We start from the raw sequence: 8458 nt of genomic DNA, 5'->3' as shown, positions 1-8458 counted from the left end.
TCCTTCCTACTAATAGAATGTATGCTCTAAAAAGACTGGGATTTTGTTTTATTTACCACTATATCCCTGGTGTTAGTGCAGTTCCTGGCACATAGTAGGTCTTCAATAAATATTTGTTGAGTAAATAAATATGGCTGTTTTTCCTGATGATCTATCTCTCTCACAAACTCTCAGACACCCCCTATTCCCAGCCCACCCCCGTGGCTTCCTCCTCCTCTCCCAAGATCAGGGATCTAAAGTAGAAGCCAGATTGGGCGGGGGAGGAGAGATTTGGAACAATCCTGGAAGGCTTCCTAGAGGAGGGAGTGAGGCTGGTAAGACGAGGAGTCCCAGGTCAGTAAAGGTCTCCCAGAGGATGACACTCTCCCTCTGGGATGTGGGCCTGGCTGTTTCCATGGAGATGGATGCCAGGCCCCCACGTCCTGGTCCAAAGTGCTGGAGATGTGGTTGCCATGACGACCCACATCCTCAGGATGGCAAGGTCTGTTCCGGCCAGATGCCCTTTGGGTGGAATTAGAGTGATGTGGGATAAAAATAGCAGCTCAGGGAAGAGCTAAGCCTTCCATTTTGAAACTCAGGGATCACTTTCTACCACCCGCTGCACTGGCCCGTGGCAATCAATGGCAGACCCTCAGCTCTCTGGCCCTTCACCCTCCAGCTTGCGTCACTCTTTCCTGTCCTGACTATTAGGCATGTCAAAACGCACAGAGATGATTGTTCCAGGGGCCTGGCTCCTCAGTGCCTGGACCTCGCCTCCTCCAAAGACCTTGCTGCCCATCCTCCTTCAGTCTCTCCCTCCCTCCCACGATCAGAGCAGACACCTTGTCACAACCAACAACCACACTCGCTCCCTCCACAATCTCGGCTTCAAGCATCCCACACCAGCGCCACCATTTGGACCTTTCCAGCTCATTCTATCTGGAGTCCTCACTTCAAAACTCCTTCAACCCCACCAGGACCTCCATTCCATCCATCGGACCCCTTTCCACAGTCTCCGCCCCCTTCATGATCACGCTGCCTCACCCAGCTTAGAGCCCGTGGCTGATTATTGCTATCCTTTCCTTGCACCCGTCCTCAGCTCCCTTGATCCCTCTCACTCTTCGGTCTCAGAGGGAAGACCCCCAACTATCATTCTACGGTGGGCTGCGCCTGCTCTGCTAAGTGGAAAAATCTATAACCACGTTGACAAGTCTCACTTTAACTATAGGACCTTGACCTTCAGGGGGCGCTGTGTTGTCTGGGAATTCACTCAGAACCCTGGCTCATTCGTTCTACCAATACCCCTAAATTTTTAAAAAATTGTGGTAAAATATCCATGGCATAAAATTTACCATTTTGACCGTTTTAAAATGTACACTTCAGTGTCATTAAGCACATTCACAATGTTGTGCAACTGTCACCGCTATCCTTTCCCAGAACTTTTTCATCATCCCCAGCAGAAACTCTGTCCCCATTAAACACAGTTCTCCATTTCCTCCAACCTCCAGTCCCTGGCAACCACTAATCTACTTTCAGTCTCTACAGATTGGTCTATTCCGGATATTTCATATAAACGGAAACATATAATATTTGTCCTTTTGTGTCTGGCTTATGTCACTTAGCAAAATATTTTCAAGGTTCGTCTATGTTGTAGCATGTGTCAGAATTTTATTTTATTTTTTTCCCATTGATGCAGTTTATTTGTATGTATGTGTTACATCCCTAGAAAAAGAATCCCAGTACTTTCCTTCTTGTGTGTTTTTGTCTTGCTTCCTCTTGGTCCGCGATGCCACCTGCGGTCGTCAGTACAACGAGACCAAACTAATGGGACAGGCCTGTAAGGTTCATAACGATTTTCCCAGCTCTGTGGTCATTAATGATTTCAAATTCTGCGATGTAATCATGCTCCATCATCACAATTAGAAACTGGAAAATGACTTTGGAGCACAGCCTAATAAGAACTTGGCACATGCCTCTCTTTTTAGCATTGTTGAGGCTCTTGAGCTCTTGAGAGCAGCGGCCAGGACATTCAAGAAGCATTGCGGTAATGCAGAAAGATGGCGGCTGAATAACGTTCCATTGTCTGGATATACTGCATTTTGTTTATCCATTCATTTGTTGATGGACACTGGGTTCTTTCCTAGACTTTTTTTTTTTTTTTTGGTGAGGAAGATTAGCTCTGAGCTAACATCCTTTGCCAATCCTCCTCTTATTGCTGAGGAAGATGGGCTAACATCTGTGCCCATCTTCCCCTACTTTATATGGGATGCTGCCACAGCACGGCTTGATGAGCAGTGCTTAGGTCCACAACCAGGATCTGAACCTGTGAACCCTGGGCCGCTGAAGCAGAGCATGTGAACTTAACCACTACGCCACCAGGCCCGCCCTCTAGACTTTCCAACAACTTCTCCTCTCCCTTCGAAATCCTCCCTTCCTGCGCACTCTCCTTGGGGACCTTGCTTCCTACTTCACTGAGAAAAGAGAACCCATCAGAAGAAAACATCCCTGGACTCCTACCATCCACCTACCTACCTTTCCTCCTATTACTTGGTGTATCAGTTAGCTGCTGCTGCCTAACAAACAGCCCCAAAACTTAGTGGTGTAAGACAGCCCTTGGGTTATAGTTATGGATGCTGTAGCTCAGGAATTTGAACAAGGCCCAGCAAGGACAGCTTGTCTCTGCTGCCTGATGTCTGGAGCCTCAGCTGGCAAGACTCACAGACCAGGGGTGACTCGATGGCTGGGCACTAGATCAGCTGGAGGAGTCTTCACTCGTGTCCAGCAGTTGGTGTTGGTGGTTGCTGGCTGGGACCTCGGCTGAACTGATGAGACCTCTCCATGTGGTGTCTCAGCGGGGGCTAGTTGAGCTTCCTCACAGCATGGTGGCTGGGTCCAAGCGTGAACGCCCCAAGAGAGCAAGTGGGAAGTGCCCGGCATTTGATGATGGAGCCTTGGAAGCCCCATCTCGACCATACTCTATTGGTCGAGGCAGTCACCTCGAATTGCACCTTGGGCAATTCTGCCCAAGTTCAAGGGAAGGGAACATGACCTCACACAAAGCACACTCAACGGGAGGAATACCAAGGTCACACTGTGTATGTGGGATGGGAGAGACTGTTGGGGCCATCCTTGGAAGACACACCTTCCCTACTAAAGACGAGTGATGCTCTTGAGCCTGGGGACTCTTTCCCTCTCGCCTCCTCAGTGACAACATTCCAGCCATCCTCCCCTGTCTCCTCTGCTTCTCCTCTAGAATTGAAGAATCTAGACGATCAGCAGCAGCACACACACTGCTGTTCAGTCTTCTCTGACCTTTTCTATCACAAAACTGGACTCCCCAGCCCCTATCTCCCACCCGCACTTTATTTTTCTCTGCAGAAGTCTCAGCATTTGACACACTCAGTATTCTCCTTGTCTCTGTCCATCATCCATCTCTTCCGTGAGAATATCAGCTCCCTGAGCACTGGCTCTTTCAGCCCCTATAGTTCACCATTTATCCTCAGCACCGTAACTTACCCATTCAAACTCATCCATTATATTATTTTAAAAAACTAGCCAGGGCCGGCCCCGTGGCTTAGCGGTTAAGTGCATGCGCTCCGCTACTGGCGGCCCGGGTTCGGATCCCGGGTGCGCACCGACGCACTGCTTCTCCGGCCATGCTGAGGCCGCGTCCCACATACAGCAACTAGAAGGATGTGCAACTATGACATAAACTATCTACTGGGGCTTTGGGGGGAAAAAAATAAATAAAATTATAGAAAACTAGCCGGCACCTGGCGTGAAATGAGTCAGCAACTGGAGGTTGTTTTATTGTGAGGATGGGGAAGCATACGGGCCCCGAGGCTGGTTCCACGCCCCGCCCGTCTCCCCTCCATCCTGCGCCCCTGAACGCTCGTGCAGGAACCTGCGTCTCCTCTGGGCCTCCCCGACGCTGGCCCGGCTCCAGGCCAGCCCTGCGGTGTTAGATCTGACCACTTCAGAGCCTTCACCTCGGGCCTGCCGCCCATCCCAGGTGGCTGGGGTTGGGAGTCCTCCCCAGAGGGGCCCTTGAGGATGGGATGACAGAAGCCGACCAGAAGCCATGTGAGTGACCAGGTGGGGAGCTCAGGAATGCGGGGGCTGGGCCAGGAAGAGGTGTAGGTGAGCGGAGGCAGGGAGGCAGAGAATGTGAGCCTTCCTGGGGTAGCCAGAGCGTTTACCGAGCACCTGCTGTGTACCCAGGCACGTGATGGGCAGTTCTGGGGGCATAGTTGTGACTGGCTTTGCCCTCACAGGGCAACGGAGGAGACAGGCAAGTGACTACAGAGTGACAACCTAGAATGAACAGAATTGGGATGGAGTGCTTGATCAGTCAAGGAGGGCTTCCTGGAGGAGGGGATGTTGAGCTCCTTACAGAGTCTATGACGCCCATGGAAACCTGCTTTTTTTGCCACATCTGATGACACTTTGCCTCGCTCCCTTGAATCTAGCCCTAGCTGCACTGGGCTTTTCTCTGATTCCTGAATTCTCCAAGCTCATTCTCCCTTCCTGAGCCATCGCACTTGCTGTTCCCTCTGCCTGGTTCTCTCTTCTCAGTTCCTCCCCAGGCGGGCTCCTCCTTATTCAAACTGCAGACCACTTCCTGCAGCATGGAACTCTTTTGAAAAATGTCCTTGTTTCTAGTTTCTGTTGACGCCTTCATTTTCTGCCTTCGCAGCTGGGATGTGGCCTCCCCTCACCCCTGCCCCCTCACCCCTGGCAGGGTGCCCGACAGAGAGCCGGTGCCCAGCAAATCTCTGTGAGGCGGTGAAGGAAGGAAGCAAGCCAAGATCTGCGGGGTAAACTGTGAAGAGGTGGGGGAAGGGCGTTCCAGGCAGAGGGAACGGCATGGACCAAGGTGCGGAGCAGAGAGAGAGCCGCTGTTTCAGAGGCGCTGGGGGAGGCGGCGCCTGGCTGGAAGGAGGAGGAGGAGGGGAAGGAGGAGGGAGGAGGGAAGAAGGAGGACGGAAGAGGAGGTGGAAAGAGGAGAGAGGGGGCCCAGGGAGGAGGAGGGAAGAAGAGGCAGGAATATTGAGTGGGAAGGAGAAGGGAGAGGAGGAGGGAGGGGAGGGGGGAGAGGAGGAGGGAGGGGAGGGGGGAGGGGAGGGGGAGGGGAAGGGGAGGGGAGGGGGGAGTGGGGAGGGAGGAGGGAGGGTGGGACGTGAGTCAGCTGTACCCTTACAGATGGGGTATGAGGGACCGCGAGCTTTGATCCACCGGCCAGCTGGAGGCTGCGGGATCTTACTGGGATCCTTCCACGCAGGGGCCGAGGTGGCCACAGTGTCTTTCTGGGAGACTCGTCTGGCTGGCTCGCAGAGCCCAGGCTCGAGGCACAGGCCTCGCCTCACAGCGCCTTCTAAGGGCTTCGTGCAGAACATTCCGTGGCGGAACTTTCTGGAACAGTCCGTGATGGCTTGGCAGGCCCATCCGGTCCCTGCTCCCAGGTCACTGCCCCCAGGCTCACCCTCCTCCCTGTCCCTGCTCCCCACAGCAGCCCGAGGCGGTACTTTTTATAGAACACTTGAAAAACGGCTAATAGGAAATTAAAGGCACATGGCCCATTGCTGAAGTTGCAGGAGGGGACACAAAGAACGCTTTCTCTCCTCCCTTCCCTCTAGAGTCCTCTTGGGAGGCTCTGGGGCCACTGTTTTCTTGGATTTTCTCCCACATATTCTATCAGCTGTAAGCACAGAGGGTGAAATGCTCTTCAGGTTATTCACAGGATTCTGCACCTTATTTTTTCACTGAAGAGTAGATTCATTTATCCGACGCAGGTTTATTGAGCACTTATTGGATGCCAGACACTGAGGATACAGCAGAGAAGACAACAGACAAAATTCCCTGCCCTCATGGAGCTGACGTTCTAGTGGGGGACACAGAGACATAAAATGACAAGTGCATTTTAACGTTACCCAGTAGGTCAGATGGCACAGTAAGTGCTAGTGATCAAATATAAAGCAGGCAAAGATGTTGGGGTGTCAGAGAAGCAGGTTTCTATTTTTTTACAGGCTGGTCAGAGATAAAAGGGGATATTTGCACAAAGGCCTGAAGGAGGGAAGGAAGTGAGTTATATGCTTATCTGGGGGTAAGAGTGGATACAGCTGGGGGAAGAGCAAGTGCAAAGGCCCTGGGGTGGGAGTGAGTCTGAAGTGTTCCGGATCCAGGAAGGAGAGTAGTGCGGCTGGAGAGGAGTGAGCAACGGAGAGAGTGGGGCAGGGCGAGATGCAGTCCTGGAGAGCCTTGTCCAAAAGTTGGCTTTTACTTTCTCATCTTGGAGACGTCTCAGGGGCTGGCTTGTGACAGTTTGTAAGAGCTGATGCCACACTTTCGGGAATTGTGCAAGCCAGTTGTTAAATATAGCCGTTCCTACAAGTTACATTACACAAATACAATTAAATAAATGATATTAAACACAAAGATAATAGGCAGTTAAAATTTTTTGCTTCCGAATTATTATACTACATGTTACTGCTATCTCTGGTCTAGAAGTTATTTGTGTCTGTGTATTACACAATGGTGGGCTACTGTGGGTCTCTCCAGAACGCTGCCCTGAATGATGTCACATTGGTAGCTTAAAATCTGCCAAGATGGGAGTACAGGCAGATCTCAGAGGTATTGAGGGTTCAGTTCCAGATCGCCACAAAAAAGCAAATATCGCAATCAAGTGAGTACATGAATTTTTTGGTTTCCCGGTGCATGTAAAAGTTATCTTTACACTATACTGTAGTCTATTAAGTGTGCAATAGTATTACGTCTAAAAAAACATTGTACATATCTTAATTAAAAAATATTTTATTGCTGGGCCAGCCCCGGTGGCCTAGTGGTTAAGTTCGGCGCCCTCCGCTTCCGTGGCCCAGGGTTTGCAGATTTGGATCCCGGGTGCGGACCTACACACCGCTCATTAAGCCACGCTGTGGAGGCGTCCCACATACAAAATAGAGGAAGATGGGCACAGATGTTAGCTCAGGGCCGTTCTTCTTCAACAACAACAACAACAACAACAACAACAAAAACAGTATCTGTGAAGCGCAATAAAGCAAATCAAGATAAAGTGAGGTAGGCCTCTATTTATACCACAGACGTTGGCAGATGTGACAAATCGAGGCTATTTTGTCCTCCAGAGAGCCAGTGGTTAGGCTGGTTTACCGGCACCCCGCCAGAATGCGTATAGATCTGGTTCATTCTTTTGTAGCGCTTCCTAGTACTCTGATGCGTGACCGGGCCAGAATGTATTTTGCTGGTGGGTGCTTAGCTTGTGTCCAGTCTCTCGCTACCACAAACAGGAATGTGGGGATCCCCCCACCCCGCCCGTGTGTGACTATAGCTGTAGAATAAATCTCTCAAAGAAAAACTGCTGTGTCTGATGGCGTGGGAGTTCTAATGTTCGTGCCTGTTGCCTAACGCCTGTCCGTGCAGGCTGTACCAATTTCCACGCCCACCAGCTAGGGCGCAGAGTGCAGAGGCTGCGTCTAAAGGCACACTTTGTTCGTGATGCTCTGCTGATTAAACCCTTTGACAGCTCCCACTGCCCCCAGGACGAAGCCTTCAGATTCCCCCAAGCCCTAGGCCCCTCATAGTCAGCCCTTGTCTCTTCGTCGTGCACCAGGACCCCACCACGACCCCTCGTAAACTCCACATTACAGCCGCCTTGATAATCTGCCCTCTGTCCCCTGAAATGAACCGAGTTCCCAGACATCTTTGTGTGCTCGTGGCTGTCCCTTCTCTGGGAGCTCACTTCCCAGCGTCTTATCACCAGGCTAACTCCCACTCTGTCAGTTCAGCCCCTGTGTGTGTCAAGCAGCTGCAATCCCCACTGTCACTGTCTTCAGCAAAGTCTGGAATTGACTGGCTCATCCGAGTGAAGTCGTCGAGTTGGCTGGCTTCAGGCATAGCTGGCTTCAGGAGCTTGCAAGACGCCACGAGGCCAGTCCTAGCCTGTCAGTTCTGTTCTCTTCCACGTCGGCAGCGTTTGGCAGCCTCTGCCTTTAGAAATCCCCCTCGCGGTGGTCACAGGAGGCAAACAGCTGGAGGCGGAGGGAAGGTTCCAGGCAGAGAAAACAGCCTGCTGTCTGCCAGACTGGTGTTAGAACCCAGATCCTGGCTGGGGCTTGTGAACAACCCAGCATCATCATCCTGCAGGCCTGACTCCAGAGAGAGGACAAGTTCTTGCCCACTCGCTAAATCCTTCAAGTGAGAGGCGGGGTAGGAATAGCTGTTCGAGCTCAAGAGGTGAACAATTTGGGTTCAAATCCCGGCTCTGCACCTTGGGGCAATGAAAAAGATTTGGAGCCATATGGTGGTGATGGTTACTCAACACCGTGAATGTGCTGAATGCCACTGAATCATATACTTTAAAATGGTTAAAACGGTCAACGTCGTGTTATGTATATTTTACCACAGTGCAAAAATATTGAGGCTGATGATGCTAAAAAAATAATAACAATAAAATAAAAATAAAAAG

The 8458-nt window shown here is 51.1% G+C and overlaps 1 pseudogene; it reads right to left on the bottom strand.

Moving 5' to 3' along the window:
* Positions 1 to 1701: 1701 nt before the first annotated feature.
* LOC131397628 (small ribosomal subunit protein uS8-like) lies at positions 1702 to 2019 on the bottom strand (annotated as a pseudogene).
* Between the last annotated feature and the right edge of the window lie 6439 nt (positions 2020 to 8458).

The sequence above is a fragment of the Diceros bicornis genome, chromosome 34, assembly GCF_020826845.1.
Source record: "Diceros bicornis minor isolate mBicDic1 chromosome 34, mDicBic1.mat.cur, whole genome shotgun sequence".
Lineage (NCBI taxonomy): Eukaryota > Metazoa > Chordata > Mammalia > Perissodactyla > Rhinocerotidae > Diceros > Diceros bicornis.
Note: the sequence above shows the minus strand (reverse complement) of the source record. Positions and strands in the feature narration are given on the sequence as shown.